Below are 23,859 nucleotides of genomic sequence, written 5' to 3' on the forward strand. Positions count from 1 at the left end.
GATTGGCCATGTGAAATTGCCCCTTAATGTCCAAAGATGTGCAGGTTAGGTAGATTAATAATTGTTAAATGCACAGAATTACAGGGATAGGGGGAGTGGGCATGAATAAGATGCTCTTTCGGAGTCGGTGCAGACTTGATGAGCCTAATACCTTTTTCTGCACGGTAGCGATGTTTTATATTAGGGCAAAAATTCTAGCTTTGCCAATGACACCATGTCCCATGAAAGAAAAGAAAATCCATCCACTTGCTTAGATACTCATTAATGCAGCTTGACATCAGTGCCCATTTTTTACAGGATCAGCTTGCCAAGATGCCTTTGGCTGTATTTCCCAAACCCATGATCTCTGCCACTTAGATGGACAATAACAGTAAGTGTATGGGAATGGCATCATCTTCAAGCTCACTCCGAAGAAACACACCATCCTGACTTGAATATATATCACCGTTCCTTCACTGTCACTGAACAGCATTGTGTGAGAACCTTCACCACAAAAGTTGTCATCATTCAGAAAGAGGGATTGGCACCACCTTCTCAGGGGAAACTAATAATGGGCATGAAATGCCAGCCTTGCCTTGTCCTGAGACAGGGTGAAATCTGAATGAAAAGAGCAATATTCAGGCAGGATTGTGTTGGGCAATTAACAGATTCTGGGGCTTTTCTTATTTGTTTAATACTGTGAGCCTTCCGAATGCATGTGATATAATTTAGATAATCACTTTCACAAGAAATCTATCAAATAAAGAAATCACAAAAGGGTGAAAAATAGAAAAACTCAGTATGAACGAAATCACATTTTTGTTTGGTGAATAGTTAAAATCTCAATCCTGGTTCCACGTCTCCTTGGTAATGAATGCATGAGAGGAGACAAGAAGGGATACAGAAATATAAAAAGTTCACAGAGGAAAGGAAATTGATACCTTAGGCTGGCAGATACAGAGATGACAATGAAAGTGTGTAAGAACTGTATACAATGAGATAATGAGCTGAAAACAAATAGAGAGGGAAGCAGAAAGAATTTGAGAGTGAGTGATAGCTGAGAGACAAAAGGCGTTAAAAAAAGCTGGCTCGCAGAATGACATGGGAAATCAAATTTAAAGGTCAACCCAAAATCCCTTACTTATCTGTGTCTGTGCTCAATGTGGAATGTTTATGCTCGGACCAGGAAATCAAATAAGGATTGTTTTTCCTAAATCCTGGTTTGATTCATGCTTTTGATTCACTTAAGTGACCTCTCACAGGATAGACTCCATTCTGTGCATTCTGCTTGCCCAGCTAAAGTGAATGAAAATAAGAGATGCAAGCACCACGAGGGCAGAGCCTACTTGATTCTATTCCATTGTATCAGTGGCTTTCTGGTGGCCTTTTCGTTTGTTGTTTTGCTTTTTGGCATCAATTGGGGATGCTTATGCCAAAACAAAACAAAATCAGATGTTGTCAGCCAAACCCAATTGCAATCAAAGTGTTTACAAGAATAAATAGAACAGGAGTTCATAAGAATGGACGTGAAAAGGAACCTATGCAACTGCATGGTTAATTAAGTCAATGTTCAATCAATAATGTAGGTTAATTTCAGGACGTTCTAATCACAACATTTAATTTCTTGAAGATAAGATGTTACGGGCAAATCAGAAGGCAATGCCATTGCACTGACCACACCTGATGTTATGTTGGGTGTTAATTGCATCTGCAGGTCTTGGCACACCTCACTGTTAATGGCAGAGGACAACTCTTTCTGTACTTTTGCAACCCATTTTACAACAAAGACATTATACTGTCTGTGTCAGTTAGATTGCTGCCCATCAGATTTTGTACCTTGACATCTTTCCAACCCAGCAAGCAGATGTTCTGCAATATTAACCAACATGCTGTCCAGATTCCGATGCATCAGTTAGCACGGCCAGCAATTCTCTCTACTTTCCCTCTGAATAGCATGTGATGTGTGAAACAGCCACCCACATTCTTTGAACTGACAACAATATGGCAGTTCAGGCATCAAGTCCCTGATTTTCCTTTGTCACCTCCACTTATATCAGTATACTTTTTAAGAGCTGGTGTCTCATTCCGCATTGCTACCAGGTGCTGTGGATGGTGTACTCTTTGTCCTCGCTGTCATGTTCTGCCAAATATTCTGCTGTCTTCTGGGTACGATGCCTTGGAGCTTAATTCTCTTTGTACCAAACTCTACCAGCAGCATATCTATTCTATTAAATTCATTTCACAGGATGTGTCGTTAATGACTAGACCGGCATTTATTCCCCATTCCTAATTGTCCTTGAGACAGTGGTGGTGAGCCATCTTCTTGAACTGCTGTAGTCTGTGTGGTGGAGGTACTGTCACAATGCTATGAGATGGAGAAATCCAGCATTTTGATCCAGTGATGATAAACTAGTAGGTGATATATTTACAAGTCAAGATGCTGTGTGACATAAGGTCATAAGACCATATGATTATAAGAGCAGAATTAGGCCATTTGGCTCATTGAATTTGCTTCAAAATTTGATTATGGTTGATACTTTTCTCAACTTCTCTCTCTGACTTTTCACCCGTAACCTTTGGTTCCCTTAACAATCAAGAACATCTCTATCTCTATCTTAAGTACGCTCAATGACTTGGCCTCCACAGCCTTCTGTAGCAAGTAATTCCACAGATTCAGCACCCTTTGGCTGAAGGAATTCCTCCTCATCTCTGTACTAAAGGGACATCCCTTTACTCAGAGGCTGTGCCCAGGTCTTTCAGTGTTCTGTAAGTTTCAATGAAATTGCCCCTCATCCTTCTAAACTCCATTGAGTACAGACCCAGAGTCCTCAAACACTCCTTATACGTCAAGTCTTTCATTCCCAGGATCATTCTGAAGAACCTTCTCTGAACCCTCTCCAAGGCCAGCACATCCTTCCTTAGCTACAGGGCTGAAAATTACCCACAATATTCCAAATGTGGTCTGACCAGAGCCTTATAAAGCCTCAGCAGTGCATCGCTGCTTTTATATTCTAGTCCTCTAGAAATTAGTGCTAATATTGCATTTACCTTCCTAACTATCATGGTGGGGATCCTGGAGTTGCGGTGTTCTCTTGCTGCCCTAGATTTCCTCATCATTCAAGACTGTCGTTAGGAACATTGAAAAGAGGATTGATGCTAGTTCATAAACTACTTACTGCCCACATATTTACTCTACCATCCAAAGCTTTTTATCAAACACTTTTGTTTTACACAGGTGAAGGAGCAGCTCTTGTTCCAAATATTCTGTGCTCTCTTCAATGAACTCCCAGATTTGGAGTTGTTCATTTGGAACGTGAGCTACCCTGGTGAGGTAAGCTATACATTCATTAGATAATTGCAGAAAACCACTGCACGGTGATCCCAGTGAAAAACCAGAAACATTTTCTCGAGCTTAATGCATTATGTAACATTTCCAACATCCTCGGTTACCTGCTAAGATAAAAGTAAAATACTGCGGATGCTGGAATCGGAAACAAAAACTGAAAATGCTGGAAAATCTCAGTAGGTCTGACAGCATCTGTGGAGTGAAAATATCGAGCCAATATGCTGGAATTTTACCACTTTGCCCGCTCATAAGACCCCAAGGCCAATGGAGAATGCCGTTCTGCAGTAAAATTCCAGTCGTGAGTCTGAATGACCCTTTCTCAGAGTTGATGAAGAGTCATCCAGACTTGAAATGTTGGCTCTATTCTCTCTTCACAGATGTTGTCAGACCTGCTGAGATTTCCCAGCATTTTCTGTTTTTGATCCACTAATGCCTGTTGCTTTATTAAATATGCTCACAAAGCAAAGATTGGTAAGTTCAAAAGCTGGTTTGCAATCAGGTCCTGCACAAAAGCAGTTTACATATGTTCCACAGGGTGGTACAGTCAAATATAAAAGACAGGGCGAATTGAAAACAGCTATTACTGCTATAATTCAGCTGGTAAAATAATGAGCAAAATTCATGAGACTGAAACTATGTTGTAACAATAATTGGGTTTTAACTTTGTGCAAGTCAATTTTTGATTGATTAATAACATTTTTTCCCTTGCTAACTCATGGGAAGAACATGCAAATTCTGTGTGGAGTGGGTTTCCTCCGGGTGCTCTGGTTTCCCCCCACAGACTGAAAGAAGTAGTGATTTGGTGCATTGACCCAAACAGGTGCCAGAATGCGACAACTAGGAGAATTTCACAGTAACTTCATTGCAGTGTTAATGTAAGCCTTACTTGTGACTAATAAATAAACTTTAACTTTAAAGGCTGGCTGGATCTAAGCATGATGTTGCCATTATGTCAGGAATTATGAGGGTTAATTGATAATGGTTTGCTAAAAGGAAATAACTGCAACATCAAGGAATAAAAAAAAATTCTAGTATTAAATGGATTATGTACTCATGGACCTCATAGGCTCACGTCCCAGGCACAGCAGGACTTAATGTATCCTGCTATCACTGTGATCAAAGCATGAAGATCAGCAGCAGGTATTCAACACCTATCCTCGTTATTTGCCTCTTATTGCAATGACCTGACTAGGATGGTGCTCGGAATGCTTTAATTAATCTTACTGCGAAGGCAATTGCGCCCCGAGGAGTTTTCTGCTTGAGAAATTAACATCTTGGATACAATGTTCTGATCAAGATCAGCATTTTTTCTTTGTTTTAAATGTTCCCTGTATTCGATATGAATTATTTGTGCAAGCCTAATCAAAAATTCTCGGACATTTCACACTGTTGCACAGAGTGGCATTTTGGAAATGGGAAACATTTCTAATTGAAGATCTGATTATTAATTTTATTTTATTGAATGTGTGGATTTATTATTCCTATAAATGTAAATAGAGACCATATGATGGCATCAGCTTTGCATATTGAGAAAATAATCACAAGCTGAAACACTTGGGACATTTTCCTTGCTACTCATCACACAATGCTAACCACTAGTGATGTGAACAGGTACAAACTAGAATGTAAAAATGAGAATGATTGGTTGAAGTACTCTTTAGGACTGCTTTGCTGCTGCAATTTGGGCAGCATGGTGGCACAGTGGTTAGCACTGTTGCCTCACAGCACCAGGGGCCTGGTTCAATTCCAGCCTTGGGTCTCTAATTGTGTGGAGTTTGCACAATTTCCCAGTGTCTGCATGGGTTTTCTCTGGGTGCTCCAGTTTACTCCCACTGTCCAAAGATGCGTGGGTTAAGTTGATTGGTTATGCAAAATTGCCCCTTAGTGTCAGGAGGATTAGCAGGGTAAATACGTGGGGTAACGGGAATAGGACCAGGGTGGGATTGTTGTCGGTGCAGACTTGATGGGCCAAACAGCCTCCTTCTGCACTGTGGGGACTCCGTGGTTCTACGATCCTATAATTTCAAAAGAAACACATCAAAGAGCCTGTTTATGTGGGTGGCTGAGCTGATGCCATTCCTGCCCCTTAAAATATCCTCTGGCAGCAGGAAGAAGCAGGACTTCCTTTTGGGTGCTTAGCACCACAATTTTGCCGGCCCTCCCACCTCTCAGTCTGTCTCCAAAGGGCTGGTAAAATCCTGGCAATTAGCACAATACTCTCCCCACACCCAGATCTGCCGAGTATTTCCAGATTTTCTGTCTTTATTTGAGGTTTCCAGCTTCCGCAGTACTTTACTTTGGTAAAGAGAGCTTCAGTCAAATCTGTATTTTGCCCATAGGGACTAAAGGCTGATATTAAGTGAGAAAAGTGGACAATGTTCCGTTTCTCAACACTAAAACCATGAAATGTAACCTTTTTGATAACAATGGCCTACAAAGTACATTTTAATGTCTTAATCATTCTGAAAAATATATATTCCCTCAAAAATGAGATCTATTGGGAAGAAAGCTAATTCTACCTCCATAGATAAAAAAAAAAGTCTGAATATTGAATCATCTCATCCTCTCAAATGAAATTTACCTTTGGTCATGAAGGACTTGAGCAAAAGGAAATGTGTTGGGGTAATTTTTAGTCATTTTTTTGTCACCTAAATACAAAGGATGCTGCCTCTTTAAGTAACTAATTTCTCATTAATGTGTGCCTACCACAATTCTACAACTCGGGCTTTGCTTTATCAGGCTAAGCCAGGGGTAATCATTTTACGTCATTGCGAATTCTCTCCTGTTTTTGACAGGTTTTCTCACAATGATTTGGAAAACAAATTATGCATCAAACTGTTAAGAGAAAAAAAAAGCAGCAATTACAGCAAATAAGCCCATTTAACACATTACTTAATTGCAGCCTTCAAGTAAAAAGAGTGGCTGCTTGCTTTAAATACAGCTTATCATTTGTGAACAGTTCCATTGTAAGCACCTTCTGGCAGAGATTTAGTCCGAAACTGAGTCGCAGCAGGGATTCTTCTCAACAAGCTGAAAAGTCAGTTTCATTTACAAAGTCTGCAAATAGGATAGTGCTGATTCAATGAAGGGTTACTTGAATCCCGTCTCTGTCATCCCATTCATAGTTTTGTTTGCACAAGAGAAATACAAGTATGCTCTGAGCAAAGAATCTCTTGTTTAGACAGCAGGATGCTGGTAAATGCACAATTGGAAGCCTATTAAAACTTCATGCATGGGAAGGTACTGCGTCTACAATTGCAAGTGAACATGTGGCAAGAATTAGATGCCTTTAACTTGCATGTTGCGATTAAGATTGATCTTGTGACATTAGCGTACAACATTCCTTCTGTTCTTCTGTGCATACAAATACTCCTTCAGCTATGCCACTACTTTGGACAGCTGGGTTCAATGTTGCACTGAGGTTTCCTCAAAATTAGACATTATTGAGATAAACCTGCAGTCTATTCATTTGAATGACTCAGAATTCCCTATTCTATTCATTTTTTGAAACACAAAAGAATCATTTACAGCTTTTGAGCTGAATTGATAGCACAGTAACCAAATAACCAGCATTTGGTGTTTACACCCTTGGATTAGGAAGTGGACAACTGACCAGGTTTCTCACTGGTGGCACAGTGGTTAGCACTGCTGCCTCACAGTGCCAGGGACTCAGGTTCGATTCCCGGCTTGGGTCACTGTCTGTGTGGAGTTCGCACATTCTCCTGCATGGGTTTCCTCTGGGTACTTTGGTTTCCTCCCAAAATGTGTGGGTTTCCTCCCTCCAAAGACGTGCGGGTTAGGTTGATTGGCCATGTCAAATTACCACTTAGTGTCAGGGGGACTTGCAGGGTAAATATGTGGAGCTATGGGGATAGAGATGGGTGGGATTGTGGTCGGTGCAGACTCGATAGACCAAATGGCCTCCTTCTGCACTATAAGGATTCCATGATTGAGTCTATGATTCTGATCACTGTCCAGGAACTGGGGTCTGTATTTTCATGTGTTTTCCGGCAGTGCATCTGCTTGCGTGATCTTCTCAGATATGGCCTTCTAATTGCCGTCTTTGAGCTTGCCATCCAGGGGAGGTTGGTGCTGCAAAGGCAAGTTGGAAGCACAACATGGATGTTCCCTCACTGATCTGTACAGCGGCGCAGAAATTGAGTAGGATCGAGGGTTATTTAATCTTCTCTGGTGCAAGGGCAATGGGGCGTTCACATTACTGTGCTATTGTGGTGTAATGTGATTCACCGTACATTGACTACAACTCCAGCTATCTCCATAACCAAGATCCTGCTCCTGAGTAAACATCCATTCAGTTCACAAGACATAGGAATACATTTCAGAGTAATAACCACCCTTCTAGTTTGTTTGTTTTAAATTACATTTCTCATTTCAGTAAACATTTTATTTACCTGGTATAAAACCTTCAGAAAGCAGATCTAGTCACTCAAATGTAGGAAAGATTTTTAAAAAACACTGCAACGATTGGTCATATCAAACACAAATGCTCCAGGCACTGGAATTGCTTCTGCAGCTGAATGTGTCAGGCACACATGCACTTTACATCAATGTAAGCTGTCCTTTACAAACCACCACGAGAGATTAATGAAGGCTCAAAATCAATTTCTTTTTGTTTAACCTCAATGCTTTATTGTAGAAGACAAGGTTCACCACTACACAGCTAAATATCTAAAAGCATATATATCTAATTATCTGTGTACATATGCTTTTTGCAAATCTATGATATAGTAAATAACTTCCATCTGCATACACAAAACCCTCCCACCAGTGCAACACCCTGACTGGTGAGAAGCTGTAATCACAGATTGATATGTTTATGTATGCCACTTCCAATATTAATTTGGGTTTAACCTTATAATGAAAAGAAAAAATTACGAGCAAGTATATGATTTCAAATCAGGGACAGGATGAGTTTGGTGAGCTTTGGTCTATTTTCCACATTTCAATTGGTTCATCTGAAGATTATACTTAGCCTTTGATTCTCCAGGTGAAACTCTATAGTAGATTGATCTGTAGGACTTTAAATTCTTCAAGATGATAATGGGAGAATTGCGCCCAGTTATTTAGTACCTTTAGATAACACAGCATGGGTTGCTCTTCCTATTAGCTCAAAGGTGGCATCCGAACTCCTTTAAAAAATCTGTAGGATTTTTCCTCCACGGTGCGTCAGGAATCAGCAGTTGGCATTCCTCAGATTCATGGAAAAGGAAAATGGGGTGTGGCCCAGTCAGGGCAAGTCACCTGCTCTTACCTGAAATTTATTAGAGCTTTCTAAGGTTATGTTTTAACCCTTCCCCTGTTGTAGATGCAGAGTCAACCATTCTGATGTAAAATGAGGTAGAATGGGTGGCACATTGGCACAGTGGTCAGCACTGCTGCTACACAGCGCCCGGGAACCTGGGTTCGATTCCCAGCTTGGGTCACTGCCTGTGTGGCGTTTGCACATTCTCCTTGTGTCTGCGTGGGTTTCCTCTGGTGCTCCAGCTTCCTCTCACAGTCCAAAGATGTGCAGGTTAGATGGCCATGCTAAATTGCCCTTTAGAGTCAGGAAGAATAGCTAGGATAAATGCATGGGGTTATGGGGTAGGGCCTGGGTGGGATTGTGGTTGGCGCAGATTCAATGGGCTGAATGGCCTCCTTCTGCACTGTATGATTCTATGTTGGGAGCCACAGTAAAGGAACACTTTAGGAATCCTCATGGACTTTTAGGGGCAGCGTAATGATTAAAGATACTGGCAAGGGACTGTCCAATTCCCCGAACACTCTTCGGACCCTGATATTAGCAGCCATGCTTTCATTCCCTTTTGGTTTCCCACACGCACAGCCCAGTCAGAAGCTGACAAAACAGGACAGCTGATTCTGCTGGAGCTAGCGCTAAACTTCTCATCTTATCACAGCAAGCTTGTGAAAAATACATTTCTGAGTAACCACTGACAGGAGCAAAAATCACTAATATAGTAAATGGGTCATTTATTTATCAGCAATGCTTTGAAAGGATACACTTGAGTTTGGGGAAATGTTTGGAACAAACACATCTGTAACAGTTTAAGAGAAGTAAGGTTGCTACATCCTGCTGAGATTGAAAAAAATATTTTATTTCACTCCCCTCCTCTTTCCTCTTGCAATAGCCAAGCCTGTTTCCATAGCGACTGGCAGCCTTTATAGAATCCTACAGTGCAGAAAGAGGCCATTTGGCCCATTGAGCCTGCACTAACAACAATCCCACCCAGGCCCCAGCACAACCTATGTATTTACTCTGTTAATCCCCCTGACACTAAGGGGCAATTTAGCATGGCCAATCAACCTACATGACACATCTTTAGACTGTGGGAGAAAACCGGAGCACCCGGGGGAAACCCACGCAGACACGGGGAGGATATGCAAACTCCATACACACTGACCCGAGGCCGGAATTGAACCGAGGTCCCTGGTGCTTTGAGGCAGCAGTACTAATCACTGTGCTGCCCTAAAACAGTGTTAGTCCCGTCTCTGGATGGAATGGAACCATTAATCTTTAACAGCTGAATGCAGTGACCAATTGCGCTACAGAGTCTGAGCCTTGTTGTGCCTTGCCTAAGAAACCATTTTTCCGTTGAGAGTTTAAAAAGTGAATTTTCCCTTTGTGTATTCAGTCAGATCCTCAATCTCTTCATCACTGCCCATTTGTTGGTTGTTGGCACTGACAGATGATTGAAGTGTTTGTCAAAAATGGACCAAAATGGTGACATTTTAAATTCCATTTTCTATCTGTCTCATTTATGCTCAGTGACTAGTCTGTACAGAAATATCAACCATCCAGGGGTTGTAGGTAGTGAGAAAATTGTGACATTCAAGTTAAAGAATCAAGTACAGTTACTTGCAGAATTCTTATTTCTTCACAAATTTGGGAATTTCTTTTTGCTGCTTCCAACAACATTTCCTCTCAACATTCATTGTGAGTCGCCTTTGAACCTTCGCCTTCAAACATTGGTCAGTGCCACAGGTTCTCAGGAACTTTTCAAAAGTGGGCAGAGAGGTGGAATGGTTTACAGAAAGAAGCAATTCCAGAGATTGGGCCTGACATGGCTGGCTGCATAGCTGTCTTGGGTGGGACGAAGAGAGTGATGTGTGCCTAAGAGGCTAGAGTTGGAGGAAGACAGAGTTCTCGGAAGGTTGTATGGCTGGAGAAACTTAAAAAAAACTAAAGAGCAAGGCTATGGAGGAAATGGAACATAAGGATGAGAATTTTGAATTTGTCGTGTTGGTGGACTTACAGCCACTGTAGGTCAGCGAGCACGTGGATGATTAATGAGTAGAACTTGGTTTGGTTTAAGATGCCAGAAATAGGATTTTGGCTGAGTTTAAACTTATGGAGGATGGACGATGAGAAGCTGGTCAAGAGTACATGCGAATTCTCTCTTCCACCTTCTTCCGTCAGGAAAAGGAGACAAAAGTCTGAGATTACGTACTAACCAACTCGAGAACAGCTTGTTCCCTACTGCCATCAGACTTTTGAATAGACCTACCTTGCATTAAGTTCATCTTTCTCTACACCCTAGCTGTACCGTAACACTACATTCTCCACTCCCTCCTTTCCTTCTCTACGAACGGTATGCTTTGTATAGCATGCAAGAAACAATACTTTTCACCGTATACCAATACATGTGACAATAATAAATCAAATCAAAGTCTAGAGATACAAAAGCATGGGTCAGTGTTTTAGCAGCAAATGAGCTGAGGCTGGGACAGAGACAAACCATGTTAGTTACGGGGGGAGGAAATGGAGTTGGAAATTCAGCTCAGGGTTAAATAGGTCCCCAACGTTCCAAGAGGACTAATGTTCGAAGTGAAAGAAAGAATTGCAATTATAAAGTGTCATCTCCAGCTTAGGGACATTACAACCTACTTTTGAAATGTGAAAGGGGGTGGGGGGGGCAGGGGAGCTGAATTCTCCCAAAAGTGCTGAATTGGCGGGAAAACTGGTCAAGATCCTGTTGTTTTTTCAATGCAGCTTTAGACCTGAATCTCTGCACTCTGTGCAATGCAGAGGTCACAATCACGAATATCATTAAAATCCTGGGGGTGAAGCCTATTCACACATGTGCAGTGGCCCCAATCTGTCAGTCTCCCCATTTGCTGACCAGCCCGGGACCCCCACAGTGCTACCCCTCCAAAACCCCCATGGCCCAATCGTGGTCCCCACAACAATTCCCGGGCCAGCTCTGATCCTCCCCCACCCGGAGCGCCCTGATATCCAACCCACCCCCCCCATTCCCCTCACTCTGGCAAACCCTCCCTCCCACTGCTGACCCCCCCCCCCCCCCATCGGGAGGCAGAGCCCCTCACAACAGACCATCACCTCCCCCAGCCAAATCCAATTACTGGCTTCTCTCCAGCCCAGACCGCTCCACATGGAGAGTGGCAGCGGGACTCCCCGCCCACACCAATTGCCCCCAGGCCCCACTCACAATCAGGCCCCACCTCCTTGGCACTGCCTGATGCCCACTGAGCAGTACCAAGGTGTCCCCTGGGCATGGACACTTTGCCCTTGGGCAGTGCCAGGGGCACAGGCTGGCACTGCCAGTGTGCCCATGCCCAGGGGGCACCACTCCTGCACCCAATTCCCCGGGGGTCCCAATTGACGCCCCTTCATTCTGGTGGGGTCTCCCACTAGTTCCCCGAACGTGAGGAGCTGCTCTAAACTCTGTCGGAATGCCGGCGGGGTAGGAGATGCTATCAGGCCCAGCAAGTTCCATACCAGGCCCGATAATCACATTTAAACTACATTTAAAATATATTAAAAACAAATTGAAATTACTTACCTCCCTTCCTGCAGTTTCCAGCGCATCTTGACTGCACCTATTCTCCGGCTCTGGGAGATGCACGTGCATCGGGAATGCATGTGCGAATCCTGCAAAATGGCTGACACGCAATTCTCCCAACTGGACCCATCAGAAAATTTGCAGGTCGCAATGGGAGCATCACCCCCGTGGTGCCTAAGGAAAGTGGTAGCCAATTTGCACTCAGCAAGTTCCTACAAACAGCAATGTGATAATGAGTAGATAATCTATTGATGGGATGATGACTCAGGAATAGATAACAAAGCACCAGAGATAACTATCCTGCTCTTCTTTCAGAACGTCATCAGATCATTTAGATCTATGATAGGAGCAATTGCAGCAGCCTCAGAGAGTAACCACGGAGAGAGATAGAATTGATGGCGAGGGAAAGGAATTTGTGGTTGAGGCCAAAGGTTTTAGTCTTCCCAAGATTGAGTTTATTTATTCATGGGATGTGGGCGTTGCTGGCTAAGCCAGCCATTCATTGCCCGTCCCTAATTGCCCTTGAGAAGGTGGTGCTGAGCTGCCACCTCGAACCTCTGCAGTAAATGTGTTGTATGTACACCCACGGTGCTGTTAGAGAAGGAGTTCCAGGATTTTGAACCAGCGACAGCGAAGAAATGGTGACACATTTCCAAGTCAGGATGGTGAGTAGCTTGGAGGGGAACTTCCAGCTGGTGGTATTCCCAGGTATCTGCTGCCCTTGCCCTTCTAGATGGCAGTTGCTGTGGGTTTGGAAGGTGCTGTCTAAGGAACATTGGTCTTGTTAGAGCTGACCTCACCCAACCAAAAGAAGAGTATTCCATCACACTCCTAACTTTCACTTTGTGGATTGAGGATAGTCTTTGGGAAATAAGGAGGTAAGTTGCTTGCCATAGGATTCCTAACCTTGGACCTGCTCTTGCAGCCAAAGTATTTATATAGCTAGTCAGCTCTAATAATACTTAAGAACATCGACATCTTCCAGGACAAAGCAGCCCAGTTGGTTGACATTCGTTCCATCAAAACCATTCATTCCCATCTACAAGATGCACTACAATAATTCACCAAAGTTCCTTCGACAACACCTTCCAAACCCACAGCAACTGCCATCTAGAAGGGCAAGGGCAGCAGATACCTGGGAATACCACCAGCTGGAAGTTCCCTTCCAAGCCACTCACCACCTAGGTTATTGCTGAGTAACTGCTGCTTGACAGCACTCAATGATCCCTTCTATCACTTTGCCGATGATCAAGAGTAGACTGACGGGGCGATAATTGGCCAGGTGGGATTTTTCTTTTGTGTACAAGAAATACCTGGGAAATTTTCCACATTGTTGGATAGATGCCAGTGTTGTAACTGTACTGGAAGAGCTCGGTTAGGGTCACAGCAAGTTCTGGAGCACAAGTCTTCAGCACTATTGCAGAATGTTGTCATTGAAATTAACCTTCATCTACTTCTTGATATCACGTGGAGTGAATCGAATTGATTGAAGGCTGACAGCTGTGATGCTGGGGACCTCCCCAGGAGGCTGAGATGGATCACCCACTCATCACTTCTGGCTGAAGATTGTTGCAAATGCTTCATCTTTATTTTTTGCTGGGCTCCTCTATCATTGTGTATGGGATATTTGTAGAGACTCCTCCTCCAGTGAGTTGTTTAATTGTCTATCACCATTCATGGCTGGATGTGGTAGGACTGCAGAGCTTAGATCTGATCCATTGGTGCAGAATCACTTATCTCTGTCTATTATTTGCTGCTTATATTGTTTGAAATTGTCCTTTTTGTACCTTCACCAGGTTGACACTTAATGTTTGGGTATGCCTGATGTTGCTCCTGGTATGCCATCTGCACTCTTCATTCAACCAGGGTTAATCTCTGGCTTGTTAGTAATGGTAGAGTAGGGGATATGCCAGTCCATGAGGTTACAGTTTGTAGTTGAATACAATTCTGCTGCTGCAGATAGCCCATGGCACCTCATAGATGCCCAGTTTTGAGTTTCTAAATCTGCTGGAAATCTATTCAATTTAGTATGGTGGTAGTGCCACACAGCACAATGGAAGGTATCCCCAATCTGAAGACAGGGCTTTGTCTCCACAAGGACTGTGCAGTGGTCACTCCTACTGATACTGCCATGTACAGATGCATCTGTGACAGGAGGTTGGTGAGGATGAGGTCAAGTATGTTAGTTCCCTCACCACCTGCTGCTGTCCCAGTCTAGCACCTATGTCCTTCTGCACCAGCCAACTGTGTCAGTGGTGGTACTACTGAGCCACTTGTGGTGATGGACATTGAAGTCTTCCACCCAGAGTACATTCTGTGCCCTTGTCACCCTCAGTGCTTCCTCCAAGTGGTGTTCAATATGGAAGAGAGTCCTGATTCATCTGTTGAGAGGGATGGTAGGTGATAATCAGCAGGGCGTTTCTTTGCTCATATTTGGTTTGATACCATGAAACGTCATGGAGTCGAGAGTCAATGTTGAGGACTGCCAGGGGAATTCCCTCCCGACTGTATATCACCCTGCCCCACCTCTGCTGGATCTGTTCTAGAGGTGAAGGTGGCTCCTGGGACATTATCTGTAAGGCACGATTCGGTGAGTCTGACAATGTCAGGCTGTTGTTTGACTATTCTGTTGGACAGCTCTCCCAATTTTGGCACAAGCCCCATATGCTGATAAGGAGGACTGTGCAGTGTCGACAGAGCTGGGTTTGCCTTTGTCATTATCAGTGGCTAGGTCGATGCTGGGTGGTTCTGACAATGATTGTTGCTTCTTGGAAGATCTGGGCCAACGTTTCCCCTGGCTGCGGAATCTAGAACTCAGGATCACAATTTCAGAATAAGGGTGTCAGCCATTTAGGACTGAAACAAGGAGAAATCCCTTCACTCTAAGGATTGGGAATCTTTGGAATCCTTTACCCAGAGGACGTTTGGTCGGTGAGTATATTCAACACTGAAATTGATGGAATTTTGGACACCTGGAGAATTAATGGGCACAGGTTAGTGAAGGAAGCTGAGTTGAGATGGAGATCAGCTGTGATCTTATTGAATGGAGGAGCAGACTCAAAGGGCTCAATGGCCAACTCCTGCTCCTATTTCTTGTCCAGTGCTCTTGCCTACTTCAGTTATATTTTGGTTCATATCATGCCAGTATCTCACAGAGCCAGTGCAAGGATAGGATGTTAAAGGAAGAGGCTATTACTCCTTAAAGGAGCTGGCAATGTCAGTGCCCCAGATACTACACCAAGTTAAGCAGAAAATGCACTTTCCGGCCTATGAAATGACATGTTGAAGTTATTAAGCAGCAAGCAAGTGCAAAGTCTCGAAGAAATAAAACTTGCTGGGGTGTCATTTGTTTTTCATGCCACAGTTCAGTCCCCATAGGTATTTTCCCTTCGCTTTCATTTCAGACAGCTGCGGTCAATTTCACAGCCAATACAGAGTGAGAACGGCGAAATGAAAAATGTGGAATTGATTTGCCTGAGTGCAATCCTATTTCTTTTACACTTCTTTCATCATAGTTCCTATCATCTCTGCATTTTTCAGGATTATTTTGTGCGGGGTGCCTGTACTGTGCTGATAATAGAAGCTATCAGGCCTGTGAATCCTTCCCTTATTGTTTTCATCAATCACATGCATTTCTCCCATTGCTGACTCATCAGTTATTCCTTTGTATCATGTTCCATTAGACTTAAACTGGACAATATCCCCCAACTCCATGCTGCCTTGCCAATGGCATTTCAGTTTTTGTGATGCAGATTGGGCATTGTCATCCAGCAAAACCTTGCAGAAAACAGGAGCAAAGGGAAAGATCGCCCTGGTTATTCATTGCAAAGATCGCATTTAACAAGTCATTGTAATAAAAACAGAAAATTGCCAGAACCACATGAGATTGATCGGCATTTCAAAGAGAAAGCTGGGTAAAAATTCCTTCAATTATGCCGGAATACGGCTGGCACGGTTAGCACTGCTGCCTCACAGAGCCAGGGACATGGGCTCCATTCCTGCCCCACATGACCGTCTGTGTGAGTTTGCACATTCTCCCCGTGTCTGTGTGGGTTTCCGTTGGGTCCTCCAGTTTCTTCCCACAGTCCAAAGATGCGCGGGTTAAGAGGATTGGCCATGCTAAATTGCCTCTTAGTGTTCGGGGGGTTAAAAGAGTAATTATATGGAGTTATGGGGATCGGGCTTGGGTGGGATTATTGTCAGTGCAGACATGAGGGGCCGAAAGACCTCTTTCTCCACTGTAAAGATTCTATGATAATATTGTCCAGCCACCCATATTTCACTCTCATCCCCACAAATATTCCTGTAAATAGATTTTTGTACTACAACTGGACTATCAGTTTCCCAATGCTGCAACAATACAGTTATTGCAAGGGCATTTTTAGAACATAGAAGAACTACAACACAAACAGGTCCTCAAGTTGCCCCAATGATATCCCTACCTACTAGGCTTACCTATAACCCTCAATTCTATTAAGTTCCATGTACTCATCCAGAAGTCCCTTGAAAGACCCTATCAAATTTGCCTTCACCACTACCGACAGCAGCCCATTCCACTCACCCACCACCCTCTGAGTGAAAAACTTACCTCTGATATCTTCTCTGTACCTACTCCCCATCACCTTAAACCTGTGTCCTCTCGTAGCAACCATTCCAGCCCTTGGAAAAAGGCTCTGAGAATCCACCCGATCAATACCTCTCAACATTTTATACACTTCTATCAAGTCACCTCTCAATCAGCTTTCTTGATTGGTAGGAGAGAGGTAGTGCATGCAGGACCCAGATATCAGAGTTCTCCACACACCGTGATTTTAACTTCATAGAGTCATACAGGACAGAAGAGGCCCTTCGGACTGCACCCACAAAACTATACTAAATCTATACTATTGAATTGTATTACTATTGTCACATGTTTTGGTAGACAATGAAATGTATTTCTTGCAAACTATATAGACAAAACATATTATTCATAGAATACATAGGGGAGAAGGAAAGGATATAGTGTTGCAGTTACTAAGAGGGTGTGTAGAAAGATCAGCGTAATAGTAATCCCACTTTCCAGCCCTTGCCTTGAATGTTATGACATTTAAACTGCCCATCCACATACTTGATAATGGTTGTGAGGTTTCCTGCCTCTACGATCCTCCCAGGCAGTGCATTCCAGACTCCCACCATCCTCTGCGTAAAAACAGTTTTCATCAAATCCCCTCTAAACTTCACTTTAAAATTATGTCCCCTTGTTATTGACCCTTCCACTAAGGGGAACAGCTGCTTCCTATCCACCCTGTCCACACCTCTGATATTCCTATACACCTCAATCAGGTAGCCCTCAGCCTTTTCTGCTCTAAAGAAAACAACCCAAGCCTCTCCAACCTCTCTTCATAGCTCAAATGCTCCTTCTCAGGCAACATCCTGGTGAATCTCCTTTGGACTGCTTAATGACTTTCCAATCATCCTGTTATTACTTCCATAACAATGGATTCCAATAATTTCCCATTGACAGATGATAATGTAACTGGATTATAGTTTCTGACTTTCTACCTTTTTAATTGGTGTGGGGCTCAAGTACATTGCCGTCATACTGAATTTAAGCCTTTAAATTTGCCCTATTATTAATTTTCCCTATACCAAGTCAACTTGATCTGAAATAGTGTGTGAGAGCCTAATCTGGAATGAAGACATGTGCGGCTGCTTGGAGTGAGATTCATTCTGCTTTATTTTGGTGTTAGTTTGGATGATCAAGCCACATTAGCCTTATTTTAATCCATTCAACCTTTCAATAAACTAGGGAATTTTGGAATATTACAACAAATGCTGATACTATCCCTGTTGCCACTTCAAGACCTTGGGATATAGGCCATTGGGCCCTAGGGACTTGTCTGCCTTTAATCCCAATAAGTATCTTTTCCCTAGTGATGGTGATCTAGGTTCTTTCTTTTCAACAACTTTTGCATTACCTGTTACTATTGAAATGATTCTAATATCCTCCAACATGAAAACTGAGGCAAAATATTGATTTAGTGTCTCTGCCCTTTCTACGTTCCCCATTATTAACTCCCCAGTCTTGTCCTTTAAGGGACCAATGTTGACTTTAGCTACTTTCTTACATTTTATACATTTAGAAAATCTTTTGCCATTTGTTTTTATATTTTGGGTGAGATTTCTTTCATAATTTACCTTTGCTCTTTTTTTAGTGACCCTTTGTTGATCTTTAATGGTTTCCTAATACACTGCCACTGATCTTTGCAATATGGTATGCCTAACATGTTGCCTTTATGTTAACTTTAACCTCCTGGCTTAGCCATAGATACATTTTTCCTCTCTTACAATCTTTCTTCCTCTATGGAATATATTTTAGTTGAGAGGAATAGAATATCTCTTAAAATGTTTGCCACTGCTCATTAACTGTCCTATCTTTTAGTCTTTCTGCCCAGTCCACTCGGGCCAAATCTGTCCTCATGCTGATGTAATTACCTAGGTTTAACACCAGAACACTATTGTGTGACTCAAGCACATTGCCATCATACTGAATTTAAGCCTTTAAGTTTGCCCGATTATTAATTTTCCCTACACCAAGTCAACTTGATCTGAAGCAGTGTGTGAGAGCCTAATCTAACACTGGAATGAAGCCATGTGCAGCTGCCTGGAGCAGTGAGATACATTCTGCTTCATTTTAGTGTCAGTTTGGATGATCAAACCAGATTTACATTATGTAGCACAAATTTTAACTACTAATAGTGTAAAATGTCTGATGTTGTTTCAGCCACCCAATACATATCTCTTCTAATAATTATTTTGGATGAAGTCAATGGAAATTAAAATAGGGGAAGATGAATAATGGATAATTAATCCACTCTCACACTATCACCCAAAGTCAGAATTATTTCCTATTGCTTTAACATGGAGGAATAGGATTCCATGCTTATAATTGTTCACGTTTGAACATAACATAAGAACATAAGAAATAGGAGCAGGAGTAGGCCATCTGGCCCTTCGAGCCTGCCCCACCATTCAATAAGATCATGGCTGATCTGTCGTGGCTCAGTTCCACATTCCCGCCCTCTCCCCATAACCCTTAATCCCCTCTCTTATCAAAAACCCATCAACCCGCGTCTTAAAAATATTTAGCGAGGCAGCCTCCACCACTTCAACGGGCAGAGAATTCCAGAGATTCACCACCCTTTGAGTGAAGAAGTTCTTCCTCAACTCCGTTCTAAACCGCCCCCCCTTTATCTTGAGGCTGTGCCCCCTAGTCCTACTGTCCTTTCTGAGTGAGAAGAGCCTCTCCACCTCTATCCTATCCATCCCATTCATGTTTGGGGAAAGAAAAGTTGATTATCAATGATTAACAATTAACATGGCTTTAGAAGGGCACTTACTTACACTGTTAATTACTGCCTTTAACTTTCTGTGGTCAGTTCAATGGTGGATTAATGTGCAAATGCAGCAACTTCATAAAAATCAGGAAGGTTATGCGCAATATGCTATTTTACAGAAACTAATGAGGGAGCAACACAAATGGCCCAGCAGCTTCTGGTGACTGACGATTAACAGAATACCTCTTCCTTGTCAAACGTTTCTGGCTGATTTGCACTTTAATAACAGCATGCATCATTCTGACATTGTATTTTCAACAAAATCTGAGCCATTAATATATCATTGTCTCAGCCTGTGTGCATTTATAGCTTTCTTTCTATTTTTGTTTCTTTGACACGGTGTCTGTCAATAGCTGGAAGGGTCCGATTATGAAGTCAATCGGGCAGACGCGCTTTAAGCAAGTTACTCACATTTATATACACCGCTTCTGTTGCGCACATTGCGCGCATGTCACAACAATTTTGAATCTATCATTGGAGAGGAGCTAGCATGTTTAATATTTGTTTATTTATTATTGTTACAAGTAGGCTTACATTAACACTGCAATGAAGTTACTGTGAAAATCCCCTAGTCGCCACACTCTGACACCTGTTCAGGTACACTGAGGGAGAATTTAGCATGGCTAATGCACCTCACCATGATGGGATGGTAAAGTGAAATTGTTCTGCCTGTTTGCTCAGACTGAAAGGGTTGCTCTGGTCTGTTATAAATGACTGTAGCAGACCTCCTGCAGATTGAAACTGGAAATTAATCTTAGGTTTAGCATTTGGTCTGCAATTGCATTTATTAATTCCTAGGATATGAACTCACCTGAAGCAACCTCAGGCATAAGATTGGAGGGGAAAGGAATGACAGCTTGGGGAGAGTGAAGACAAATAGGAGACTATTATTATCCAAATTGAATTGAACTCATAGGTTTGTGAAGTCAGTATAGGGGTAGTATTTCCATGGATTTTAAAACCACTATGGTAAAACTACTTCTTTTTAAAGGTGGGTTTTTAAAGAACTAATACAAACCCAACATTCTATTGATCCATTTCCTGCTGATGTCAATATTGCAATTACTAAGGTCTCTTTGCCATTTAACCTCAACAGAAGAAGAGACCAAACCAATCTGCATTTTGACAACAATCGTGCAAACTCAGCAAGCTCTTGCTTGTCTCAAAGAGATGACTTATATTCAGTTTCTTGATGAGGTTATAACGGCCAACCAGATCTCAATCATAGCTCGAGCTCCTGCCCTACATAGCACTTTCATAAACAGCCCAATCAGCCAAGGTCAATGAATAACATCGTCTTGGCCATTTGATTAAAAGCACAGCATGGCCGGCTGCTGCAACTCCGGTAAGATTGTCAGGAAAATGCTGCAATGCAAAATTCTCCCACGTTCAGATCCTGGTTTTTAATACTGGAACCTGAGGGCCAGGTTCTCATACTGGAGGAGGGAATTGGAAAACCGGTTTATTTTTTATCACTTTCCCACCTGTACCTCAGGATTGCATGAGGTGGGATTTTCTGGGAGGTCTAGGTCTTTTGCTGGAGGAGGCAGTCTGAGGCAGAATTGGAGGCAAGATGAGTCCAGAACAGGAAGATTAAAAAGCTTGCCTCTATTCCCAAAAGAACCTCGGCCTGGTTCTTCTGGCTGTTCATCTAGATATGACAAAACCCAGTGGTGGCAGTTGTTAACACTGCTGTCTCACTGTGCCAGAGACCTGGGTTCGATTCCTGCCTCGGTGACTGTCTGTGTGAAGATTGGATATTCTCCCTTTGTTTTTGTGGGTTTCCTCCGTGTGCTCCAGTTTCCTCCCACAATCCAAAGATGTGCAGGTTAGGTAAATATCCCATGCTAAATTAACCATTATTGTCAGAGGGGTTAGCAAGGCAAACATGTAGAGTTACAGGGATAGGGCCAGGATGGGATTGTCAGTGCAAGCTTGATGGGCTGAATGACCTTCCTTTGCACTGTAGGGATTCTATGATTCTAAACATGTTAAATCCACTCAACTCTCCCACCTCCTTGCCCCCAGCTCCTCATCCCTATCCCTCCCAGTTTATCGTCCACTCACTCAAGTTAAGTTAATGCCTTTCCAAGGCATGTGCTGAGACCTTTTTCAAGAACTAGATTCTCTCACCATAGATTAAAGGTAGCAGAATTTGTTGGCTGCATCCAGCGATGTGTTGTTGAATCAGATCACAGAGGTACAACACCCTGCGCCATACCTATACCTTTCTTCACACTGATGATGATGCAGGCATGCAACTGACAACCTAAGCCTTTTGGAGATGGTCTTCTGTCTGGGCAGCTAGTGCAGCACTAACAGCATACAGAAGTTGTTTGATCAGGACATGGTGCACTACTGTCTTTACTTTCAGTCAGAGGAGTTTCCTATCTAATAATATGTGGAGACGCACGCGTTCCCTGTCAGCAAGGGAAGTATAGGAACAGAGAAAAAAATTACAAAAAATCCTAATCCCAAAGCTGTCAGGTGTGAAGCTGTCAAACTGACTAATGCCATGCACATTACCATGGGAGGACCAGATGAGATTGTGGAGCTTGGGAAGGCAGCTGTCATATCCGGTAAAGGTCCGTCCTACTCATGAACGCAAAAGTTTTTGTGAGATCCACAAAAGAAAGGTAGACTGGTCTTTGCTGCTTTGTGTATTTCTCTTGAAACTGATGTAGGGAGAAGATCATATCAACCGTAGATGCGCCTGCTCTGAAGTCACATTGTGTCGCTACGTCTATTCTGTGGCTAGTTAATGGAGCCTCATTAGAATGACTCTGGAAAAGGCTTTCCCAGAGACGCTGAGGTGCAAGACGCTTGATAGTTGTTGTATTTCCTTCTATCACCTTTGTTTATGTGTCGATGTTGGAATTAGCACATCCTGTGGTGTAGAGCTTTCGCTCTCGTAGAGGAGGTGGTCTGCAGGTCTACCAGAACTTAAAGTTTCCATATTTGACCTTCCAGATGTTTCACTTGTTGCTAGTGAGCCAATAGTCTCTTGAGTTTAAGTAATGAGGATTCTGCATCAAGCTGATAAATGACAATGAGTTGCAGTAGATCAACACAGGCAGAGAGATATCTGTCTCATGTGACTATAGCTCAGAGTGGTTCTCTACCCAATGGGCCATTTGCTCCCATCAATGAGGAATTCCCCATCTGTAGATTTCAAAGGGGCAACCCTGGTGATGGTAAGATTGAGTGCTCTTTTGATACCATTACACATGGAGTGAAGGTTACCATTGTCACTGACAATCTGTATTTCCTCACACAGAATGTTCCAAAGCTTGTTGGCACAGTGCCTTGCTGTCTTCTGCAGCTCCCTAAGTTAGCAGGAGATTGTCATATGGTTTAGAGGTAGGAGACAGTTTGCAGAACAGGTCAGCTACACTCTTTGCTTCAGTCACAGGACTTATTTCTTCAGGGTGGGTCTTCAAACCAATCTTTGTTTCTGTTTCTTTGTCAATGTGTTTACTGCAGCTTTGTAGATGGCTGACTGAAGAGACTTCCATGTTTCATCAGCACTTTCTGGTGAGCTCTCAGGTGGAAGGGACTGACCAGGAGCTTCTGGCATTTGGCATCATTACTCAGGCATGGAATGTTGGTGTGTGGCAGGCTGTAGTGTTTAAACTTGTGGGGTAGGACTTTACAGTCTCACTTGACCCAAGACCGAAAATCCTGTCTGAAGTCAATGATCTGTCCGCCCCTCGCCTGCTCAAATTTCCGTGGTGGGTGGGGCAGTAGAATTCCAGTAGTGCACTCTCTGTAGGAGCAACTTCACCCTGCTACTACAAGTGGGTGATTGGTATTACAGTTTGCATGGTGATGGGTCAGGGTGTGAAGAATGCTAGATAGATTGTGTCTTCTGGTGATTATCGGGTCAATTTGGTGCTAGTGTCCAAATCTCAGATGGCACCATGTCACCTTGTGCCAATGTCTGCCCTGGAAAAAGTTGTTGGCACTGTAAGGCCCATCCTGTGCACAAAGTTTTAGTAGCTATCATGTTGTTATACACATACAAAGATACCAATTACTCATTAGACATTGGATAAACATGTATGTTTATTTATTTAAAACTAGGTACATGAGAACAGATATACATGGATGGAGAACTTGAAGTCATCAGAGTTGATCTGTTTGCTCACAGGCAAAAGTGAAACCAAGACTGGATCTTCACCCTCTCATCCCTCTGAGCTTCTCACTCCCACCCCCTCAACCACTTCACCCTTTCACCCTCACCCCATTTATCCCCTCACCTCTTCAATCCAGTCCCATTATGCAGTTTATGAACAGAAATCACAAGCCTTCACTCACCTTTGAATAACTCAGGACT

Source organism: Carcharhinus amblyrhynchos, chromosome 3, assembly GCF_965287045.1.
Source record: "Carcharhinus amblyrhynchos chromosome 3, sCarAmb.v2.hapA, whole genome shotgun sequence".
In the NCBI taxonomy this organism is placed as follows: Eukaryota; Metazoa; Chordata; class Chondrichthyes; order Carcharhiniformes; family Carcharhinidae; genus Carcharhinus; species Carcharhinus amblyrhynchos.